At 37.2% G+C, this 25,966-nt stretch overlaps 1 protein-coding gene across 9 annotated transcripts in view; it reads right to left on the reverse strand.

Moving 5' to 3' along the window:
* Positions 1 to 25,966, reverse strand: part of LOC101099137 (AGBL carboxypeptidase 4) — a 1,457,496-nt gene that overhangs the window by 939,668 nt on the left and 491,862 nt on the right. The window lies entirely within an intron of this gene.

Genomic DNA, 25,966 nt, shown 5'->3' on the forward strand with positions numbered 1-25,966 from the left:
AGGCGGCTGACCTCAGCTCAGGTCATGATCTTGCGGTCTGTGGGTTCGAGCCCTGCATCCAGCTCTGTGCTGGCAGCTCAGAGCCTGGAACCTTCTTCCGATTCTGTCTCTCCCTCTCTCTCTGCCCCTACCCTGCTTGCTCTCTGTCTCTTTCTCAAATAATAAACATTAAAAAAAAAGAGAGAGAGAGAGACTAACTTGAGAATTCCTGCCAATTCAACCGTTGCCAAACACTCATACCAAATATTACACTCATACCAAATATTCACTTAAGATATCCAGTATTTGAAAAAGACAACAGGAGGAACTAATTTACTATCCACTCCTCAAGATTTCTAACCTCTAGACAAGATAAATACTAAAAACCAATATATTTGGATTTTATCAGCTTAATTACCACTAGAAATATCACAACCAAGTAGGTTATGCCTTCAGCATTTATGCTGAAGATGGTTAGTCTAATAAATGTTCACCTATGAGAAATATTCTAATATTTAATAAAATCCTAGCTTAAAAATATCCAACCATTAATTTAAACATAGCCTCCTAATTGAAGAAGACACATAATAATCCCTCTGAGAATGCAGGACTAGGAAACACTTCTTTCTCATTCAATAAATCTACTTCATTTTCTCAAAAACATAAAAAGGAACAAATATAAGTCATTATGTTACTTCTGCTTTGGATTCTAGAAAGCTTAGAGCTATACCTAGTTTTGAAATGCAATAGCTATCTCTCACGTTTAAATGATTTATGTTGCCTACCAGCACCATCACAACCCTATTTGCACTATTTCCATTCAGAATCTTTTAAATGCTTACTTTACTTTCAGTCTTGCTCCTCTTCAAACATTCAGGAACTTTTTTAAAAAGATATGAACTTGTACTCTCAAGAATATGGAGTACATTTGTTTCCCTAATTCTCCTGTTCAATACAACTATCCACAGAGCAAACTAAGAACATTCTCTCAAGTGAGGAAAGAAACAGAAGACTGATTAGGTACCTGAGGACTCAAAGATTGATATGGTAGTAAGTACTGTAGGGTCTCTTTTTGCCTTATATATACCAGAATGGGAGAAGACAAAAACCCTGAAATGCCAACAGGTGCAGACAAACAAAACTCAACACAAAACTCTTCTCTCTAAACAAAGGACTAGGAAATTGGCAGCCTAAACACACAGAAAACTTTAGTAAATAAATATTCTACTATGGTCAAACACTACAGGAAAAAAAAGTTGTAGCCCTACCATATATATGCCATCAAAGGCTGAGTGAGGAACCTAGACTTCTACCTTCTCCAGGCTATAACAAGATACCCCAACTCCAATGCCAGGGTGGTGTCACAGAAGGCAGAAGAGGGAGCTGAAAATTTCATCTCTGCTAGGTAGTAATTAACTCCCCACCCACCTACCCACACACTGTGGTTTCAGCAGAGACAATGTGGAACACCTTGACTTTTACTCCCCCTGGCATAATGAACAGTCCCTCCTACTCATAGCTGGTGTGGTGTTAGTGTAGTTTTGTGAAGAATCATAGACTTTTACCACAGTCAGACGCCCACTCAAAAATAACAAGGACCTCTTTTGTCACAGCTGACAACAGAGACCAAGTGGGGAACCTGGACTTCTGCTTACATCTGGCAGTAAGAAGGTAATAACATCCCCCTTCTCCTTCTAGAACATTGTCTCAGACACCAGACAATAGACTTTTTAAATTTTTTTAATGTTTATTTATTTATTTTTGAGAGAGAGAAACAGAGTTCAAGTCGGGGAGGGGCAGAGAGAGAGAGAGAGAGAGAGAGAGAGAGAGAGAGAAACCCAAGCAGGCTCAGTGTGGTTAGCACAGAGCCCAACATGGGGCTAAACTTATGAACCATAAGATCATGACCTGACCCTAAACCAAGAGTCAGATGCTTAACCACCCAGGCACTCCAGAACAGACTTTTAAAGTATGATCCAAAGTCTCATAACTTGATACCCAAATTTTCAAAGTTTCAACAGAAAACCATTCATCATGCAAAGAGCCAAAAAGATTTAAAATGGAGTTAAAAAAAAAAAGATCACAACATGGAAATGAAAAAGATATTTATCTGACATATATTTTATTTTTTTAAACTTTTAAAAAATATTTCTTTATTTTTGAGACAGAGAGACAGAGTGTGAGCAGGAGAGGAACAGAGAGAGACACACACCGAATCTGAAGCAGGTTCCAGGCTCTGAGCTGTCAGCACAGAGCCTGATGCAGGGCTCGAACTCACAAACTGCAAGATCATGACCTGAGCTGAAGTCAGATGCTTACCCGACTAAGCCACACAGGCACCCCTCTGACAAAGATTTTAAAGCAGCAATCATAAAAATGCTTCAACAAGCAATTATAAACATGCTTGAAACGAATAAAAAAATAGAACCTCAGCAAAAAAATTTTTAAGTCTCAGAAAAGAAACAGAAGATACAAAGAAGAGTGATTAAAAGGAGGAAAGAATTTCTAGAAGGAAGCAAAAACACCCACGATGGTCCTTAAGGCAAGATAGGTATTACTGAAAGGCAGAATGCTTATCAGGACACAAATGGAAGTTAAGGAGTCTTGATGCAGCCCAAGTTGCTCAGATCTCAGTTCTGTAGATGGAAAAACCTGGTTTGGTTTTGCTTTAAGCATAGAAAGGATTTGAACACAGTAAAGGCTTTTACAGAGTAAAGAATGTCCGTGGAGATATGAAGGGTCAACATTAAGGAGTCAGAGAGAAGGAGGCCTATTACAACAAGTAAGAAATGATGAGAGTCTGAATTAAGTTTTGTTCTCTAGAAAGCCAGACTAATATATGTGTGTGTGTGTGTGTGTGTGTGTGTGTGCTTTGTAAACTAAAAAGAGTGTGAGAAATTATAATGAACAACAAATACCCTTTTGCAAATGCTCTGCATCAGACCATCTGCAAAATTGCTCTTGGGGTGGATATATTTCAACCTTGCTAGTCAGTGACTTCTTTTCTTGTTTTCAGTACACAAGTGGAAGAGACAAAAGATGGAAGAAAGAGAGCATAACTACCATTCATGGAGTCCCTACTATGTACCAGGAATTGAACCATGTGCTTTAACATATATTATGTGATAATGTCTCTCTCATTTATAGCCAAAAAAAGTCAGGAAAGTTAAGTAGCTTGCCAACTTTACATAGCAGGAATTCAAAGACAGCTGGATGTAAGAGAGCTAACACTGTCTTATTTCTATTCTTTTGTTCTTATCACCACACCAAACTGTTTCTTTCCCAAGGAGCTGTGCCTAAGAATAAACTTAGGAAATTTAAAACCACACGAACCTGATATGTGACAATCTAAGTGGTACCATTGGGTCCTTAGTGGCTCATATGTTGCTTAACCCTGTGTCTAGAACAGAGTAGGTATTAAAAATATTATTATTATTATTATTATATTATTATTATTCTCAAGTTAGTTAACATACAGTATAGTCTTTTTTTCTTTTTTTTAATATGAAATTTATTGTCAAATTGTTTTCCATACAATGCCCAGTGGTCAACCCAATAGGTGCCCTCCTCAATGCCCATCACCCACTTTCTCCTCCCTCCAACCCCCCATCAACCCTCAGTTTATTCTCAGTCCTCAAGTGTCTCTTATGGTTTGGCTCCCTCCCTTTCTCACTTTTTTTCCCCTTCCCCTCCCCCATGGTCTTCTGTTAAGTTTCTCAGGATCCACATAGTAGTCTTGACTTCAGGAGTAAAACCAAGTGTTTTATCTCTTACACAAGACATACAGGCATGCAGTGCTCATCCTGAAAACTGCCCTCCTAAATGCCTGTCACCCATTTAATCCATCCCCTACCTCCCATCCCCATGAACCCTGGATTTGCTCTCTGTATTTAAGAGTCTCTTATGGTTTACCTCTCTATTTTTATCTTATTTTTCCATCCCTTCCCCTATGTTCATTTGTTAAGTTTATCAAATTCCATGAGTGAAATAATGTATCTTTCTCTGACTTAGTTCACTTAGCATAATACCCTCCAGTTCCATCCACATTGTTGCATGGCAAGATTTCATTCTTTTTCATCACCAAGTAGTATTCCATTGTGTGTGTGTATATACGTATGTATTCCATTGTATGTGTGTATATATATGTATGTATCCATTCATATGTATTAATCTATTCATCAGATGATGGACATTTGGGTTCTTTCCATAGTTTGGCTATTGTTGATAGTACTGCTATCAACATTGGGGTGCATGTGCCCCTTCAAATCAGCTTTTTTGTATACTTTGGATAAATTCCTAGTAGTACAACTGTTAACTCATAGGGTAGCTCTATTTTTTAATTTTTTGAGGAACCTCCAGAGTAGCTGCACCAGTTTGCATCCCCACCAGCAGTGCAAAAGAGTTCCCCTTTCTCCATATCCTCACCAACATTTATTGAATCTTGTGTTGTTAATTTTAGCCATTGTGACAGGAGTGAGGTGGTATGTCATTGTGGTTGTGATTTGCATTTCCCTGATGATAAGCAATGTTGAGCATCTTTTCATGTGTCTGTTTGCCATCAGGATGTCTTCATTGGAAAAGTGTCTATTGATGTCTTCTGCCCATTTCTTCACTGGATTATTTGTTATTTGGGTGTTGAGTTTGGTAAATTCTTTATGGATTTTAGATAATAACCTTTATCCAACATCTCACTTGCAAATATCTTCTCCCATTCTGTTGGTTGCCTTTTATTTTGTTGATTGCTTCCTTTGCTGTGCAGGAGATTTTTATCTTTATGAGGTCTCAATAGTTCATTTTTCTTTTATTTTGCTTGCCTCCAAAGACAGGTCAAGTAAGAAGTTTCTGCAGCTGAGGTCAAACAGGTTGCTGTCTGTTTTCTCCTGTAGGATTTTGATGGTTTCCTATCTTACATTTAGGTCTTTCATCCATTTTGAATTAATTTTTGGGTATGGTGTAAGAAAGTGATCCAATTTTTCTTTTCTGCATATTGCTGTCCAGTTCTCCCAGCACCATTTGCTAAAGAGACTGTCTTTTTTCCATTGGATGTTCTTTCCTATTTTGTCGAATATTAGTTGGTCATATATTTGTGGGTCCTTTTCTGGCTTCTTTATTCTACTCCATTGATCTATGTGTCTGTTTTTGTGCCAATGTCATATGATCTTGATGATTATGGCTTTGTAATATAGGCTAATATTGGGCATTGTGATGCCTCCAGCTTTGGTTTCCTTTGTCACCTTGACATTGGCTATTTGGGGTCTTTTGTGGTTCCATAAAAATTTTAGGATTGTTTGTTCTAGCTCTGTGAAGAATGCTGGTGCTATTTTGATAGGGATTGAATTGAATGTGTAGAGAGCTTTTAGTAGCATTGACCTCTTAACAATATTTGTTCTTCCGATACATGAGCACAGAATATTTTTCCATTTCTTTGTGTCTTCCTCAATTTTATTCTTAGGCTTCCTATATTTTTCAGCATATGGATCTTTTACCTCTTTGGTTAGGTTTATTCCTAGGTATTTTGTGGTTTCAGGTGTGATTGTAAATGTGATCAATTCCTTGATATCTCTTTCTGCTGCTTCATTATTGGTGTATAGAAATGCAACCAATTTCTGTACATTGATTTTATATCCTGGACTTTACTGAATTCCTGTATCATCTATAGCAGTTTTTCTGCTAGCAGTGGAGTTTCAGGTTTTCCATGTAGAATTCATGTCATCTGCGAAGAGTGAAATTTTGACTTCTTCTCTGCCATTTTGGATAACTTTTATTCGTTTTGTTGTCTGATTGCTGATGCTAGGACTTCCAACACTATGTTGAACTACAGTGGTAAGAATGAACATCCCTGTCATGTTCCTGATCTCAGGAGGAAATCTCTCAGATTTTCCCCATTGAAGATAATATTAGCTGTGGGCTTTTCATACATGGCTTTTATGATGTTAAGGTATGTTCCTTCTATCCCAATCTAAAACAGTCTTAAATAAAACAGAGATAGAATAAATGACAAAAAAATACATCAATAAATGAATTAGGAGTCCTTGAATTCCCCCAAATTTCCTAATCCTTCAAATTATTTCATCATATCTAAAGTACAAGTTATGTGCTGAACACATAATTTTTTTAAATATGAAATTTATTGTCAAACTGGTTTCCATACAACACCCAGTGCTCATCCCAACAGGTGCCCTCTTCAATACCCATCTCCCAACCCCCACATAATTTTTAATGAATAAATAAGTGATGTCTTTTCCTTTTATGTTTAAGGTGTGTTTCCAGTAGGAAACCTTATAAAAGAGAGATCTTCTATTGATCTTTACACCTCGGTCTCAGAGATATACCAGTAGAGCTTATCCTGGGAACACCTGAGAAGGGAAGAGAAGAGAGAGCAACAGGACTCCAGAGTTTTCAAACCAAAGAAGTAAGTGAAAGGACAGGAAACAAAAGGGAAAAAGACAGGGAGAAAAGGTCAGAGCAACTGAAGATAAACTACTTATCTTAATGATTTTACCTTGAGTCCAGACAACATATTATAGAGCAATCCTGATTTGTACTCATGTACTCTCATCTTAGTGATTACTTGATAGTAGTAGTGATAAAATACCACTTTATGATTTACAAAGGATCGTGACAATCATTATCTAATTCCCTTATTATGATTTCAATAAAAAGGCAGGATAAGGACCATATTCCCATATTCCCATGTTTCTGATGAATATACTGAGGCTTATGGGAAAGTAAGACATCTATTACAATACAGCTAGAGAATGGCAGAGTTAGGAGTTGAACCCAAGTCTTGTTTCTCAAACAGTCAGAGCACTTTCTACTACAATGTATAGCATGTATATTTGATAAATGAGCAAAGTATATCTTTCTCCCTAATTTTCCTCTACTCTTATAAACAGAGATTCAGAGAAAGCAAAGAAATGCACTGGCTTCACTGACAAAACAGCACTTTCTCCTGCTGGGAGTCAAGTAAAAGGACTCAGGAACTGGGTCAGAGTCCTTGGAGTTCCTTCAGTGCCAGGAGAAGCAAGTTGTTTTCTAGAATTCTAGAACAATAAAAAATAGTTTTTTTTATGTCCAAAAAGTTATGGTGTTATGAGACATGGTCTCAGAAGACTTGAATTTAAATCCTAGTTCAACTATCCACTTTTTCTTTATGATTTCCTTTAAACTTCATAGCATCTAGAAGCAGTGTGATATTACAACGTAGTGTGGTATACATGTGCTTTCACAGTCTACATATAGCTTACTTTTCCTGGGTCATCTCCTATCACTCTCTCCCCATGTCCCTAGGCATTCAAAGACCTAGCTAAACTTGACCACTAGAAATTTTTGGAATGTTATTTTCATGGCTCTATGTTTTTGCTTATGCTATGCTCTCTGTCCCAAAGGGCCGACATGTCATTTATCTGTTTCCTCCCCCACCCCACACTCCTCAATAGAGAATTCCTATCCATCCTTCATGATACTTGCCAAATACTGAATCTTCTATAAAGTCATTCTCAACTAGAGCCTAGGACAAGCAACCAATATGAATTATCTTATTTTAATCATAGCGTCATAAGAGATAGGGATTAAAATATCCATTTTCAGATAGGAAACAGAAACTCAAAAAAGTAAAATGATATTCCTTCTCACAAATCCAATTAGTAGTGAAGATGGGATTTAAATCAGGTATGTGCATCTGACAAAAAGCAGAACTTGTGGGCAGAAATTACAGAGAGACCCGCGGCGCCTGGGTGGCTCAGTCGTTTGGGTGTCCAACTTCGGCTCAGGTCAGGATCTCACAGCTTGTGAGTTCAAGCCCCGTGTTACGCTCTGTGCTGACAGCTCAGAGCCTGGAGCCTGCTTCAGATTCTGTGTCTCCCTCTCTCTCTGCTCCTCCCCCACTCACACTCTGTCTCTCTCTTAAAAATAAATAAACATTAAAAAAAAGAGAGAGAGAAATTACAGAGAGACAGGCTTCAGTTTAATGTGAGGAAGAACTTACCGGTCATTAAATCAGCCCAACAATGAAATGGGCTGACTCTATAAAAAGTGAGTTCCCCACAACTAGAGGTATCTAAAAAGAGGCTAAACAGCCACTGGACCAGTTCATTTTAGAGGAAATTCTTGCTCTCTTAATTATCTTCCAGCTGTAAGATTCTTTATCAACATTCATGTGACACAAACAAAAATTGCTCAGAAAAAAATTCTGGATTTCTCAGACCTTATGCCTGTCTTCTGATCAAGATCAGTGAGGCAGATTTTTTGACCAAAGATGCTAGATTCTCATTTAGAAAACCTCTTAGAATAATTTAGTTCAATCTTCCAATTCCTTCATTTGGTAAATAGGAAAACAAAGTGCTGGGAAAGGAAACAAACTCCTCAAGTTCAAAGAGTGAACTACAGTCAAAACAGAAACTAGAATTAAATTGTCCTAATGCTCATGTTGGTATACTGTACTGGGTTGCATATCTTCAAAAAGAATCAAACATGTGTAGAAGACAAACTTGGTTATCCTTAAATCAGTAGCTTCTTCTTTTTCTTTTTTTTTTGACATACTACTGTTTCTTTAATGTATTGATATAACACCATTTTAAACAAGTATAGCTTCAAGTTATACTTTGAAAGAAGATAGAAATCCTTCAACGCAAGTGACTTTCTGCCTCATGTTCAGTGCAGCTTTTTATTTTTTCTTATTTATTTTTGTTGTTGTTTCAAGTTTTTATTTAAATTCCACTTAGTTAACATACATTGTAATATTACTTTCAGGTGTAGAATTTAGTGATTCATCACTTACATACAACACCCCATGCTAATCACAACAAGTGCCCTCCTTAACCCATACCCCCACCTTCCCTTCAGGAACCCTCAGTTTGTCCTCTATAGTTAAGAGTCTGTTAAGCATTTGTCTTTCTACTTTGCCTATTGGGAATATCTCCAGCAAGAGCCCTCAGTGGGATGGTCTTGTTTAGGTACGTTTGTAATGAACTAGCCAAAGGGACAATGAAAGCAGTAAGCTAATGCTTTGCTGTGTATGACCTCCCAATGATAATGATGAAATGTTACCTACACTGGGCCTAGTGCCTGGTGAAAGGGTTATATGATCTGAGTCAAGGCAAACCTGGTAGGAGAATTTGATCTGGTCTAGGAGCATAATGGAAATTGCAACAAAACATAAAGGACAAAGTCAGAATCAGAAGGAGAAGATGAAGCATCAGATATAAAATGTTAGTGCTAAGATGGAAGACAGGCATTGAGGCAAAAGGTAAAGAATTGATACAGGTTAGGAAAAGGAATTTCAGTCAGGTGAGGCTTCACATTACACAATGAGAGCCATGAACTAAGTAGAGGGGAATCGATCCCAGAATACTACATTCCAGAAGAAGCACAATTGTGAGTTTTGTGCAGGTCAGAACTGACCAGGGTTTCTTATTTGAGGCTGTGGAGATTTCCTATCTTCCCAGATAGACTTTCATAGACTTTGCTGGCTTCTAATCCTATGCCTAATCTTTAAATGCTGGCATTCTCTATGGCTCTTTCCCAGGCCCTCTTTTCAACCAGCATGCCCTTACCAGGCAGTGTCTATCATTCATGGCTTAAACACTGATGGTTCCCACTTCTGTATCTCCAGCCTAGATCACTCTCTTAAACTTCTGTTCAATATAGTCAACTGTTTACTAATTCTAATTGATATTTTGCAGGTACTTCAAATTCTAAATGTCCAAATTGAAATCATAATCTTCTCTTCAATCTTATTCTTCCACTGTTCCCTATTCTCAAGGCATGAAACCATAATGTACATAGTTGTACAAGTCAAAAACTTGGTTGACATTTTTGATAATGTTTAACTACTGTCTACAACTAATTCATTGACAAGTTCTGCTGATTCTACCTCCTAAATAACTCAAACATTTCCACTTTCCTCCATCCCATTGTCTTTATGCCAATCTAGGCCCATCATCATCTCTCAACTGAAGGGTTGTATTTACCTCTTAACTGGTTCACACTACGTCTTGATCTCCTCCCGTTTTTTCCTCACCCAACAGCCAAAATGATCTTTCTTAAATGAAATTTTGAACAAGTTGCTCTTCTGAGGAAACTTTTTAATGATTTCTCAGGAAATTTTTCTTTTAATTATTCACTCTCAGAATAAAGTTCAAATTTCTTAGCTTACAAGGCCTTCTATGATATGGCTTCTGCAAACCTCTTTACCCTCACTTAATACCACTCTCTTCCCTACTTCTCCCCCCACACCCATGTATCATAACATGACAGGGCAGCAGGGTAGGCCTAAGATGAGGCAAATGAGATGCCAAAGGCATAAAACTTAATGAGGCACTCACTCTCATATAACAACTCTAAACATGTACAACCCTGAAATTAAGTGTCTCTTTATGAGTGAGGTGCCTAGATTATAAAATTTAAGAAGGCACAGCCTGGTGGCTCAGTTGGTTAAGCATTTGACTGTTGGTTTTGGCTTAGGTCATGATCTCATGGTTTATGAGTTTATGAGCCCACATCGGGCTCCTTGCTGACAGTAGGGAGTCTACTTGGGATCTTGGGACTCTCTCTCCCTCTCTCTCTGCCCTTCCCCACTGACTCTCTCTGTCTCTCTCTCTCAAAAATAAATAAACTTTTAAAAAAATTTTTTTTAAAAAGGTGGCACAGCTTTGCAATGGTAAGATTTTTTTAACTTTTGTTTAAGAGATGAGAAAACTAAGACTCAGAGAGTTTAATTTAAAATTGTCCAAGGTCATATAGCTAAAAAGTAGAGATTCTGAACTCCAAAACCCTTTGCTTTTCATACTATACCATACAGTCTCCAACTTTTTTCCATTTAAAGAAAGAATAATGATAAAATATGAGCTAGGGCACAAAACTATAGTTGCCCACATTTATTAGGAACGATTCATTAATACTAGATTTACTATAGTAAGACAAAGGGGATTTACTCTGTTTTTAAGCACCAGGAAATTTTTAGTTTACTCTTTTCCTTCAAATTATTCCATCTCTCTGTGGAGATTTATTTAAAAATAAATTAGTGACTACATATGATACCTCTTGTAGGTTAGTACAAATTGCATTACCATTAGCTTGTCAATTTCCTCAAAGGATTTGTCAATCATGCCTGTTATAAAAACAGAATACACTAACTCTTGGCTCTGTTTTCATCATACCATAAAATTTGGCACATCAAAATACATTCCCTTTATTCAAACCTGAGGGAAGAATTTCATGAAAACATTCCTTTCATTTGATTAGCAATTGGAGGCCCTGCTATTAGAGCTGCTCTAGGCTGATGACTGCTTTGGAAGGAGTATAAGGAGTGAGCATCCTATCCTCTCTTCCCAGTGCTCCAATTAGACCCCAGAGTCCTGATAATTTACCCTGAAATCAGATAGCAAATCAGAGAGTTCACAAGCTCTTTCTCTGATATGTGCCAAATTCACTCTCATCTACCTTTGTAGAAAGAAATAAAAAAAGAATTCTCACCTCTTGTTCAGAAGTAATCTAAGAAAGAGGCCACCATATGTCTTGCTCTCTTAAAACAGTAATACTCAACAGATTAATGAGTTCACCTCTCTTTAGAAACAGTACTCACCATCACCTGGTTTAAATACACTCAAGCCTCTGATGTCATGCCACAGAGAACACAGAATCTTGATAACCCATTCATAGGGAGAAAGTCCATCCCAGTTTATGAACTCCAACCCATCAAACTCCCTTAACCAGCCACTACATGTCCCTTATAAGATCCAGCGGTGGGGTACCTGGGTGGCTTAGTCAGTTGAGCATCCAACTTTGGCTCAGGTCACGATCTCATAGTTCATGTGTTCGAGCCCCACGCCAGACTCTCTGCTGTCAGCATGGAGCCCACTTCAGATCCTCTGTTCCCCTCTCTCTGCCCCTCCCCTGCTTGTATTCTCTCAAAAATAAACATAAAAAAAAAAAAAAGATTTAGCCGTACTTGGTTCTCCTCATCCAGTTTTCAATGTTTCCTGTCCACCCTCCTCAGACTGCAGACATAGCCAGACTTCTCCTGCTGGCTCATTGCCCCAGCTACATACTTCACTCATGGTTATGCATTCTCCTTTGATTTCAGCATCACGTTTACTTATAGAGGAAGAGAAATCTCATAGCCAGCCCCCATCTCTGAAAAAAAAATGCCTAAATAAATAAACATTTCTTCATGTGTTGTACACATGTCCTGGAAATCTGAGGGAAAAGTGTGTTACTCCCACATATAATCAGAAGTGGAAGGGGCACCTGGGTGGCTCAGTAGGTTAATCATCTGACTTGGGCTCAGGTCATGATGTCCCAGTTTGTGGGTTTGAGCCCTGCATCAGGCTCTGTGATGACAGCTCAAAGCCTGGAGCCTGCTCACATTCTGTGTCTCCCTCTCTCTCTACCGTTTGCCTGCTGCTCACACTGTCTCTCTCTCCCTCAAAAATAAATAAACATTAAACAACTTTTTACAAAAAGTGGAAGAAGCACCCTTGGCTCAAAACAGCCAACTCCGTGTATTTGTCCTAAGTTAAGAAACAGAAAATATCAGTATGGATAATTATTTTTTTTTCTTTTCTGTTGTAGGCAATAGTTCTTATAATTCAAGCTCTGATGTAACAATGAAGAACTACAGTCTTTTCCTCCAATAAGTATAAATGTTAGAAAAGCCATACATCAAATGTGATCAAAGATACTTAATTCAACACAGTACCTGGCAAAATTTAGACAATTAAGTAAATGTTCAAAAGCAAGCAGTGTGTGGGTATGGAGAAGTGAAGATGGAATTAAGATTTATGAAAGAGGGGCACCTAGGTGGCTCAGTCAGTTAAGCATCCAACTCTTGATTTCAGCTAAGGTCATGATCTCATGGTCCTGCAATGGAGCCCTGCGTCAGGTTCTGTGCTGAGCATGGAGCCTGCTTAAGATTCTCTCTCTCCTTCTCCCTCTGCCCCACCCACCTCAAAACAAAACAAAACAAAAAAGATTTATGAAAGCACTAGTAAGTCCCAGGCACTATACTATGAGTTTCTCAGATTATTTCATTCAATTCTTTTTTTTTTTTAATTTTTTTTTCAACATTTATTTATTTTTGGGACAGAGAGAGAGAGAGCATGAACGGGGGAGGGGCAGAGAGAGAGGGAGACACAGAATCGGAAACAGGCTCCAGGCTCTGAGCCATCAGCCCAGAGCCCGACGCGGGGCTCGAACTCACGGACCGCAAGATCGTGACCTGGCTGAAGTCGGACGCTTAACCGACTGCGCCACCCAGGCGCCCCTATTTCATTCAATTCTTATAATAACCTTGATAAGTTCAAAAAGTTTAAGCAACATCTAACATTTATAATGTATTTACAGTGTATCTGATATTACACCAATGTTTTACATGAATTATCTTATTTTATCCTCAGGACAACACCAAATGTTTGACATCATTATCTTTTTTTATCCTTGGCACAACTAAATGATGTAGATGCCACTATCATCTTAGTTTTACAAATGAAAAACCTGTGGTTAAGAAAAGTAACTGCGAGTGGGGTCTGATAACTAGTAATTTGTTAAGGCAGGATGTGAACCCTGGAACTTTTGAACTACCAAACCCATGGTCTTGACTATGTAATCAAAGGATAGATTTAAACAATTAAATAAAAGCTAAGATATCAAGAGTAACTAGAACTAAGGTTTCTAATATCTCAAAAATTAGATTTTTTATGACTAAAAAAATATAAATTAAATATCTCTGAACTCAATACCAAAAATTACATTATTTTCAAAGGCCTGCAATACTAGTTTACATTTGTTTGAATTTTTAAATTTTGTTATGAAATATTTAAGTATACTGAAACTCCAAATTTAACTCATGTTAATAGTTTGCCAGCTTCAGATCTTTAAAAACAAATAAAAATATTTTTATATAAGAACTTTATATTAATATATAATATTAATATAAATGGTTTTTCTTAGAACCATTTTTCCCCAAAAAACTATTCTCTTCCTTTTTGTCCCTGAAATAACTACTATCTTGCGGTTGTTATATATCCTTCATTTGTACATTTTTGTACTTTTAGAAATGTATAATCTTTGTATATTAGCCTAGTATTCAGAAGTCTTTTGTAATTACTCCTAACAGCTAAAGTGTAGATTTTCTATTTATTGTCTCTTGGATTTTCTATGTAGATGATCATACCATCTGTAAACTGCAAGTAAATTTGTTTTTCAAAAATAATTATATTTCTCAATGCTATTTCTTATATATACTGGCTAAAGCCTCAGGTGTAATGTTGAATAGACATGTGGGCAGCAGACATCCTTTTCCTGTTCTTTTTATTCTAAGAAAAATTTTCTAAGTCTTCACCAATAATTTGGGGTTTTAATAATTATATCTGGTTTAGAGAAACTGCTTTCAATTCTTACTTTCCTAGAGGATTTAATTCATAAATAGTTATTGAATTTTATCATACTTTTCTTCATCTATTGAGATAGTCACATGGGTTTTGCTACTTTAATCTATTAATGTGGTAAATTAAACTAATAGTAATTAAAATACCATTGAATATTTTTTATAAATCCTACTCCTTTTTAATTATGTTGTCTGTATACTGCTGTATTTTTCTGTACATTGACAAATTTGGTTTGTAAATATTTTTTTTGGATTTTTGTATCAAAATCTATAAGGGCAATGGACCTCTAAATTTTCCTTCTGGTATCATTGTATATGGTTTTCTTTTCAAAGTTTTACCAGTCACTTTAAATGAGTTGAGTTTGTTTTTGTTTTTGTTTTAACTTGCAGATGTACCTCCTGCACATGTCAGAGAACATCAAAGCCAACAAATCCAAAATTATATAAGGAGACTTCACCGTATTTCCTTAGTTCCTATCTGAAAAATCTTGGGGATTATCTCTTATTTGTTCTGCTTAAACCAACCAACTGTGGTTTAGGCAGTTCCTTTACAAACCACATGGCTGGACTAGGAAATGGAGCATTTCTAAGAAGAAAGAAGGGATTCTAAGGAAGAGTACTGTAGCTGTCTACATGTCTTCCCAGTTCAGTTCTAAAAAGAAAACATAGTAAGAACAAATACCTGATTAAAGGAAAGAGAAAAGGAAATGAAGCATAGCTTCCTCCCACCTATGGTAGTAGTATAATTTTGCACCGATTTCAACTCTCTGAGCCCCACTTCCCTTAGCTATAAGGAAAGAAGAGAAAATATCCACCTCAGAGGCAGGAAGAATTGAATGAGCATGCCTATGAGCTACTTGAATAGAGATGCCATGTCTGTATTTCCAGTACTCCACACAAGAAGCTCAGTGACAGGTTAATGAATGACTGATGGAATGTACAACTCACTTAAGGCACCCAACCCTATGTTTAATTCAGTCTCAGTTACATACTCAGTTCTTAGTCCTTACTCTGTACATACTCTCAAAGAGGCGCACAGTAATATTGGCTTTACTTGCTTTAAAAATGCCTCCCGCCTGAGATATTTTTTGGGACCTCCCCAAAGATAAAGCCATTCTAGTTACAACCAAATCTCTGAAAATGTCTAGGTCTCCCTTCCAGCTTACCCACATTAAATTACCAAATAGTGTGAAGGGTAAATGCAAGAAAAGGGAGTTAGTTCTAAATTGGCTATCCTAATTCCAAAAAAAAAAAAAAAAGTCATAAACCTGTAAGAAACTAGAAAAGCTGCACTGGCTTTGAAATGACATATTTGACCTTACTTCTGGACACATATCAAGTTTTAGTCATTTATCTTTTCCAGAAGGAATTACCATGATTCAAAATCCAGAGACTGTGAGTATATGCAAAGGGCTAGACAGAAGCCAATGTTTAATGAAACACTGGTGAAACCTTCCCAGAAAAGGCTGGCTTAGTCAAGTTAATCGAATTTCTTGTGAAAGCAAATTTGCTACAACAACAGCAGCTGCCATTTATTGAGCACCTTCTAGGTGGCAGAGCCAGGATTAAAATCCAGATCTGTCTGATGCCAAAGCTCATGCTCTTTCCAATATGCAGTATTGCTTTCTAATCAAAATAGCTCTGAATTTCACTAAAAGGCTTTCTTGCAATTGCATCTGTGCTCATTTTACCACATGTAGGTTTAATCACTGTATTGGTAGGATTGTCAGACTTCAAGTCTCCTCACTCTATGAGTGACTTAAGTGAGTAGATTCTAGAAGCTTCCCAAGGTAGGGAGAACTATTATCTCAGGCCTACATTCCTCATGGGATTCATCAGCTGAATCCTGCCAATGAGCTATGAATAAACTGTGGAAGTACACAGAACTTCATTGCCATGGAAACTTAGAAGAGCAATTTCATATTTGTTGAGCATTTACTATGTGTCAGACTTTATCTGATAAAGTCCTGTACATATAGGCAATGCTCACCATAATTTTCTTTAGTAATTATCATCATTTTATAGAAATAACCACACTAAGAGAGATGAACATACAACTTCTAAGTGTGAATAAACCAGTTTATTATGCCTGTTGAGTCCAAGCTTACCTCTCATTGAGTTCAAGCTTACCTCTCATTTCTTACAGGGGAAGATTTGAGTGTCACTAAGGAAGGGGAAAATGGGAAAGATCATTGGAGACAGCAGATCCTAGAGGCAGGTAAGGAGCTCTAAGGAAAAGGAAAGGACAAAGTTCCTAAAAAGCTCCATTAGTCATTGTCATTAATAGGTGTGATCAAGTTGCTTTGTTGTTTTTTTTTAACGTTTATTTATTTTTGAGACAGAGAGAGACAGAGCATGAATGGGGGAGGGTCAGAGAGGGGGAGACACAGAATCTGAAACAAACTCCAGGCTCTGAGCTGTCAGCACAGAGCCTGACGTGGGGCTCAAACTCACGGACTGCGAGATCATGACCTGAGCCCAAGTCAGCCGCTTAACCGACTGAGCCACCCAGGAGCCCCAAGTTGCTTTCTTTAAAAGGAAATTAAAAAGCCAGTATCTATGGTCAAACACTTATCATTTGCAAAATGTTTTCACTATTCCCTTTTCCCATGCATCCTGTACAAACCCCAGATCCTCAGTAGAAGAAGCATCCCTCTAATTATCCCAATCCTCTTTAATGAGATTTGCTTGGAAAATTTTAGTTACATTCAAAGAGAAATCAATGGGGGATGCACTTCTAGGAGTGAGGCAGAGATGGCAACCTCAGCTTTGGAATATCAGCAGGTAGCACATCTCAAAAACAAATGAAAGGCAAAAAGAATAGAAACAAATTAACACAAAAGAAAAAGCCATTTTTAGACACAGAACTGAGGCAAAGAAGAGGGGCAAGGAGGAAAAGATCATGACTGAGCACATGAAGCTGGGGTGACTGTGGGTCAGGAAGGCAGGTGAGTCATGGAGACTATTAGGACTATATAACCAGTTTTTACTTTCTGAACCTTGGGACTAGCTAGCTTGATCTCCACTAGTCAGAATACTAATCTAGAAATATGGAGAATAATACTTGTCTTTGTCTAGCTATGATATTTAGGGAACTGTCTAGCATATTGGGGAGACCCTGTTACTATAAGTAATGAACCTAGTAATAGTCTCTTTCTCTCTTCTGAGTTTCTACCGCAAATGAACAGACTGCTCCTGCTCAGGGACTTTGTCACAATATGCAGGTTATTTTATGCAAGCAGATGTAGGTAAACATCACTCTGAAAAAAAAAAAAAGATATTTATAATGATTTTTTTTAAAGGTGAAGATGACACTAGCAAGGATGGTATATTTCTCTTGGGATCATAAATTTCCTTTATGGAACATTAACATTTTCTATAAACATTTTCTTTCTATTGATTCATTTAACACATTTACTGACTGCCTACTGTGTACTATGGAGTGTGTTAGGTACTAGGGTACAATGTTGGGGACAAAAAATATGGTCCTTGACCTTGTAGAGCACACAGTTTAGTAGAAAGAGAGATAATCATATAATCACACAAATGTAAATGACAATATGTATTAAGAAAGAATGCAGAATAATTTGAGAGGATTTAACAGTGGGATAATATAGAATTAGTGCCAGGTTTATCTCATAAAATGCTATTTGCCTAAGATCTGAAACTTGAGTGGGCACAATAGACAAAAGGTATGTCTGCAGGGGTGGTAAGAAAGCTTTTCAGATAGAGGTAGAAGCATGCACAAAATCCCTGAGTCCAGAGGCAGCATGGAGATTTGACAAAGTAAGAGGACCAGGGTGACTAGGAGCACAAGACAAGAAGAATGGTGTGGGAGGAGGGTGGAGCATGTGCAGGAGCCCCACCTCTTACAAGATCCTGTGGACAGACCACTGTGGTTCGCAGATGTTAGTCACCGGGTTCTAGCTTCATGATGTTTGACATATCTCTGCATCATTTTGACAAAAATATTCTGTTTAAATCAATCCCATTTTATTTTACTTAAGTAAATTGCTCCTTTAGTAAGTAAATAAAGTTTATTTCAAAAAGGCTAGGCTAATACAGAGAAAGACAGATACCATATGTGTTCACTCTTATGTGGATCCTGAGAAACTTAACAGAAACCCATGGGGGAGGGAAAGGAAAAAAAAAGAAAAAGAAAAAAAAGAGGTTAGAGTGGGAGAGAGAGCCAAAGCATAAAAGACTCTTAAAAACTGAGAACAAACTGAGGGCTGATGGGGGGTGGGTGATGGGTATTGAGGAGGGCACCTGTTGGGATGAGCACTGGGTGTTGTATGGAAACCAATTTGACAATAGATTTCATATATTAAATAAATAAATAAATAAATAAATAAATAAATAAATAAAACACTTATGACTATTAAAAAAAAAAGGCTAGGTTAGTACAGCCCCCTTTTAAAAGAATACCCAAGCAAAGGTGTTTGTATACATGTTGGGGGTTAAATGGGGAGGTGACAACATTCTTCTGATGACAGCAAGGATCAGTGGGAGATGCTAGAAAGGTGAGGATGACACTATGGGAAAAAGGGCCACCAGTCTAGCCCTGCTCCCCCCTTCCTCCAGAGCTTACTCAGTCCTAACCTCAATTCTTACAGGACAGCTAGGGTATATTTTAATTAAGGGTGTTCATTTCCTCATAACTCTCACCCAAATCTTAACAAAATAAAATCCACAGACGCTTGCTCACACTGAAATTCAACTTTAAACTCCTAGTGCTAAGAGACACAATATAGTGTATGAGCTATGGCTTTAGACTCTGTAGTCTATTCCTGGCTTCATCATTAACATGGTGAATATCCTTGCTTTGAGATTTTTAGTACAACTTTGATATACTTTGTCATTTTTGTGGTATGAATTATCTTATTAAAATATAATTTTCAAGAAGTTAAATTTATTTACTTAGAGGTCTATTCTCTCCTCAATATGCACATTCTCAGAAGTCAACTCACATCTGCAAATGGGTGGAGGGTAATAGACTCCTTAGCATAACATCTAATACAGGACTGCATTAGTACACTCAATACGTGTAATCACATGAGTTTACTGAGCACCAAGAAATCCTGTGCTGATCTCTCAACACTGAAGCCCTTAAGATATGAATGTTAGGACAGACCATGGTTGCCTATGATCCATGTGCAGGATCTTTGATTTCAGAAGAAAAAATACAGGTTTCAGAGGTCCTGATGCAATTATCTTAATCAGTGATGAAGTATAAAGATTTCCAGAAATAACAATAATTGTAACAAAAGTGATAATCATGACAATAATATACAATGAGAGGTTTAATGGTTTTCAAATGCTTTTCATATAAACTTTTTCCTTTGATCCTCACAATTAAACCAGGGTAGAAATTATTAGCCCTACTTAATGAATAAAGAAATTAAGGATCAAAAATGGCCATATTTGGGGGAGTATCAAGAAATGTTCCCACAGAACACAAGCAAATCTTAGAAGGGCACTTTTCCTGGTATTTCCTATTAAAAAATGAGACCTTGGGAAGTCACTGAAACTCTCTGGCCTCAATTTCTTCATCTGTAAAATGGTCTAAATTATAGGGTATGGATACAGAAGGCAAGAACAAAACATTACATTTCACTGCAAGGAAGAACTCTTGTAGGTGAAACAGGGTTTGGGCCTCTCATAGACACTTGTAGACAGGACAAAGACTGCCACCAAGCCCAGACTCAGGAGAATGAAAGGTCTGTTCCACTGAGATCCCTTAAAATTCATCAGAGAAAGCAGCATGGTGGAACACAAAAATATAGGCATCAACATCAAACAAAAGCAAATCCTAAGAGATTCCCACCTCTGCTTGACACTGGATCTTTTTGATTCTCTGTTTCCTTATCTAAAAATGAGGATAGTAATATTTCTCTGCCAGGAATATAATGAGGAAACAATAGGTTAATGAATGTGTCTTATCTACTAAAAAGGTTGGCAAACTTTTCCTGGAAAGGGCCAGATAACTGAAGTAAATATCAAGTATATATGTACTTATATAACAACAGAGAAAACAAATTTCCACAAAATTTTTATTGGCAAAATGTAAAATATAATAACAATAAACTGAGCTTCTTTTTTTTATATAAAATAAAGGTTTATTAATGAATAGAATGGAATTTTCAGGGGTGAATAACAATTCACTAAACTGAGGTTCAAAGCTAGTGTTGCCTCTTATCAAATCAATTGCAAATGTGCATCTGTAAAAATCATTTTTACTCAAGGGCCATACAAAAACAGATAAGCTGGATTTGATCTGGGGGCCACAGTTTGCCCCTTTCTGGTCTATGACACTAATGGCCCCCAATGAACCACACCTCTCCATATCCATGCTGTTGTATAATCCTCTTCTTTTAAATCTAGGCAGGCTCTGTGATGGGCTATTCATTAACGGAATGTAGCAGAGGTGATGCTGTGCCAGCTCTAAGACTAATTTTTAAGAAAACCTGGCAACCTCCACTTTTACATTCTTGGGTGTCTTAAATCACCATGTAATAAGTCCAGCCACCCTACTAGAGATGTCATGTGGGAAAGGCACATTAAGAGAAAGTGGTTCTGAGACAACAAGGGGGAAGGAGGAGGTAATATTAGTTATAACTGGTTATTTAAGTATCCCAGCTGGTTACTAATGCCTGGTTATATTAGTATCCCAGCTGAGCCTATTTCTCAGCAGTCAACCTGAATTAACAGCCAGGCATATGAGTGAACCATCTTAGATGTTCCAGAACCAATGGAATCCGAGACCTCACCACAGCCACATCCAAAAACCTGTATAAGGCTAGAAGAAAAACCCAGCTGTGCCTAGTTAATCCAGAATAATGTCATTGTTGTTGTTTTAACCTGCTAAATTTTGCAGTGGTTTATTACACAGCAACAGACGACTGAAACAGTATATATAGTGTCTGGCAAATGGGAAGTTCCCTTTCTGCACAGGCTTGTTTCACTTTTTCATCATCATTACTCAGGCTCCAGGGAAATCATCCCACAACTTAGCATGGATAAGAGGCACCCATAACCAAACCTCTCATGTAACCTAAGACACAGGCCACATCACAGAACCAGCTCCTGGTGGAGCCAATCAATACTCCTCAAATATCCCTGTGCTCCCATGCATTTCTCACCCTTCTTACAGTTTGCTTTGGGTCATGGGACTAATTTAGGCCAATGAATTTTGAGGAAAATTTACATGTGTCACACCCAAGCTAAGGAAGTTAAGAACCAATGTGCCCCTTCTGCCACAGGACACATAAAAGCCATATGTTTACATGATGGCATCACCAGATGGAGTGGCCTTAGTCCCCACACAAATGTGAGCCCTCACTCACCTATGTCACACCAATACCTTTCTGGCTTTGTACCTACATTATTCTGCTTTGCTGTACTACTTAAACTATCAAGCTTTAATATAGACTTTGTTGGGAGGTCGCTATGTTGTTGTTGTTGTTTTAACTATTTAATAAAATATATTCCAAAAAGTTCATGTATAATAAACATGCAGGCTATTATGTTTTCACAAAATGGGCACACTCATGTAACCAGCATACGGATCAAGAAAGAGAATATTACCAGTATTCCAGAACCACTCCTTCCACCCTCATGCTCTCTTCCAAACAACTTCCCCAAGTGTAACCACTACCTAACCTCTAACAGCACAGATTAGTTTTGCCTATTTGGGATCTTTTTAAAAGTGGAATCATACATGATATACTCTTTCCTATCTGTCTTCTTTCAATCAACATATGTTTCTTAGATTCATCTATATTGCTGGAAATGATTAAAGCTGTAATTCTCATTGCTGTGTGGTATACCATTGTATGAGCATACTATATTCATTTTACTATTGCTTAACATTTAAGTAATTTCTAGCTTTAGGTAATTACAGGTAATTAACTTAGAGAGTGGTACGATGATTATTCTCACAGGCGTTTTTGTGAATACATGTATGTACTTCTATTGGCATATAAATAAGCATAGAATTGCTGGGTTGCAGGGTTCTATCTGTTCAGGTTTAACAGATATGGTTAATTTTCCTAAGTTGTTCTGTCAATTCCTGTTAAGAGTGTATAAATGTTCTATTATTCTATAACTTCGCTAAGGCTTAGTATTTTTCTATTTAACATATTCCATTTAATAAAAAAATTTCTCTAGAGCTGGAAGCTGGGGAAATTCACCCAAGAACTCAGGTATTTCTTGGAGGAAAAAAATAATTATTGATAAATGTTTTTAAGTGCTTGCCATTGTATTTTATTACTTCTTAAAATGAATCTTTTATTATTAGTTATGTATTTAAGAACTTAATTAATTCTCATGACTAGTAGTGACTTTTAGAGAGGAGACAGACTACAAGGATTCAGGAGTTTATTACTTTATCTGCTTATGCCAACAACACAAGAGCCAGGAGTTACAGGTGTCAGAATGGTTCTGCCATTAAATAACAGTTGTTCTAAAGCAAGTCATTTTTTTCTTGGCTTTGATTTAGTAATCTATCAAATGGAGACGATAATTGCCTTGTAACCTCACATAATTCTTCATTTGATCAAAAAATATTTCCTGAGTACCTACTATGTGAAGGTTCTGGGTATACAATAGTGAGCAAAAACAGACATAGCCTCCATCATCATGGAATTTATAGCCTAAACATTAAACACACACACACACACACACACACACACACACACAACCAATAAAAGCACACAAATAAATATAAATTTAAAAGTAAGTTGTGAGAATCAGAATCACAAAATCAGAACCTCAGAATTAAAAGAGATCATAGGCACCATCTAATATAATCCTCTAATCTCTTCTTCAAGATACAAAAAATATGAAAGGTTGATTTTTGAAAAGTTAAAAGTTCCAGATAATTAAGAAGTGGCAACATTGTTATATAATTTCAGAAAGACAACCAGATGTACTTCTGCTCCAACATTTACCATTAGAAACTAAATATAGCTTGGGCTCAGCATCTATAACCTCTAATGTGGTTCACAGTAGAAAAGTTAATCATGATCTCATTAACCAAAATACAGTAGACTCTGATTGTGAAAGTGATAGGCTGAGAAGCCAGGTAGAGGGCCAGAAATTAAGAAGAAAAACACATTTCATTGTCCCAAAATGGGAGAGGCATCTGGGTCTCTTAGAAAATTATTACATTTAGAATTGGCTGGAACCTAGATATAGTTTGGCTTTTATCAGCTAAGTGACTTTAAGCAAGCCTTATGTTCTTCCTGGGTCTGAGTTTCCTCGTCTGTAAAATGAAGGAATTGGCCAGGTAATACTTTATGGTTCTGACTTTCAATGTCTCTACCAAGGCTAGTAGATCAGATGGTATCTCTTTTTATTAATAAACAGAAATAACACCAGTGAAGCAGAAAGTCATGTAGATATGGGTTCAAATCTCTGCAACCTCCTAACTATGAAACCTTAAGCAAGTCACTTACCCTCTTAGATCTAAGTTTCTTCATCTGTAAAATGAGAATAAAAATGACTTATATGATTGTTGTGAATATTGAAATAAATAAGGTATATAAAGCAGCAGGCATGGCATAAAAATAGTGTCCTTCTGTTCTCCTTAGTCTGGAGATAATAGTACCTATTACAGGCAATTTTAAGCTATTGATGATATGATTCAGTCTCATCAGCAGGTACCATGTGTCCAAACACAATGGTTATCCTAAGACTTGAGGATGAAGACTTGAGAGAAGAAGTACATGGCCCCTGTTCAAAGTACCTATAATACAGTAGGGAGTATGGACTAGATACACAAATACCCCAAACACAAGGCCAAATATGATAAGCTTGATGTACCAAACTGTGCTAGAATTCAAATGAAAGTACATACTTTAGGATGGAATGGCAGGGGGCAAGGGTATCAAAGACTTCCTAAAGAAGCTGCCCTTGAAAAAGGCATTGAAGGATGGGTTAGATTTTGATAGCCAGAAATGTGAGGAAAAGCAGTCAAGGTAGAGAGTAAAAATAAGCATTTGCAAAAGAGGAAAGGAAAGTGTGGGGCAGATGAGTTTTAGCTGGAGGATAACCAAGTATTTTTAAAACAATATTGAGTGCCTCTATATATCAGATTGTGTATTAAGCATTTACAAGCTTTATTTTCGATTACCTGTTCAGACAAGTTTTATTTTCCTCAATTTTTTATTTATTTTTTAATGTTTACTTATTTTTGAGAGAGAGAGAGACACAGAGCATGAGCAGGAAAGTGCAGAGAGAGAGAGACAGAGACAGAGACAGAGACAGAGACAGAGACAGAATCCAAAGCAGGCTCTGGCCTCTAAGTTGTCAACATAGAGCCCGATGCAGGGCTCAAACCCAAGAATCGTGAGATCATGACCTGAGCAGAAGTTGGACACTTAACTGACTGAGCCACCCAGGCACCCCTATTATCCTCAATTTTTAGATACTTAAAAAAATAAATTATCTTATCCAAAGTTTTCACAGCCATTTAATGACATTTAAAACATGCACCTGTGACTCTAAAGTCCATGTTGTCTCTAAATAATGAGTAATGAGAATAATAGCTAAAAATAAGGACTGGGTTGACAACAGGGAGCCCTCTAAATGACAAGGTGAAAAGTTTGCATTTTGAATTTAAAAAGATAGAGGGAGCCATTGGAGGTTTCAGAGGGGGAAAAGGATAGAGATGAATATTATATTCCCTAAGAAAATATAGTAAAGTAAAATGTTTACGATCTTAGAATTCACAGCTAAAATACCTAGCACTGAATTCCAATTCTACTACTTACTAGCTGAATGGCGTGGGAGAAGTTACCTAAACTTTCTGTCCCTTAGCTTCCTCATCTGTAAATAAAGATAGTGATAGTACCTACCTTAGAGTTGTGGGGACGATTAAATTCATTGATACACATGAAGACCTAGAATACTTCCTGGCATTTAGTAAGCACACACTAAATGTTAGTTGTTGTGGTTGTGGTGGTTGTTACTGTTGCTATTCTGTTGGGAAAGAAACTGCTAGGGCAGACAGAACTCTTGCAACCCAATCTGATGATTCAGCCTTCTTCAACTCAAAGTCGAATGAAGGGCTAATTGTATACTATCAATGAAGGCAAGGCTTGCTTTATGAGTTAACAGCAACAACAAAAATCCAGGAGGAATGATTAATCTAGTTACGGGGGTAAATAACTTGTCATAGCACCATCTGCTAGTTTCTATCCATAAGAATAATTAGGACTTGAGTTTCCTTAGATGGGGCCCAAACTGGCAGAATATGCAATGCAGTGGAGAGAAAATAGCAAGTCAGAAGAGTTGGATTCCAATTTCAAACCTGCTATGACTCATTCTGTTACAATGAACCAATGACTCTCCCCTTTATGTCCAAGAGTCCTGAACTGTAAATAAAGAGTGAAACTTGTCCTCCCTATAGATCATCATGAGAATTAAATGAGATATGAGATATGCAAAGCCACTTTCATGTGAATGGTGTTGTGCACATAGTAGGCACCCACACACTTAAACAAAGTGCCTATTATATTTGAAAAGTGGCATTTGGAGGTAAATAAAGCAAAACAAGTGGTGAAATTGTTCTACACTTCAGCCTTGGGAAAAGTAAAA

The sequence above is a fragment of the Felis catus genome, chromosome C1 (genome assembly GCF_018350175.1).
Source record: "Felis catus isolate Fca126 chromosome C1, F.catus_Fca126_mat1.0, whole genome shotgun sequence".
Taxonomy (NCBI): Eukaryota; Metazoa; Chordata; class Mammalia; order Carnivora; family Felidae; genus Felis; species Felis catus.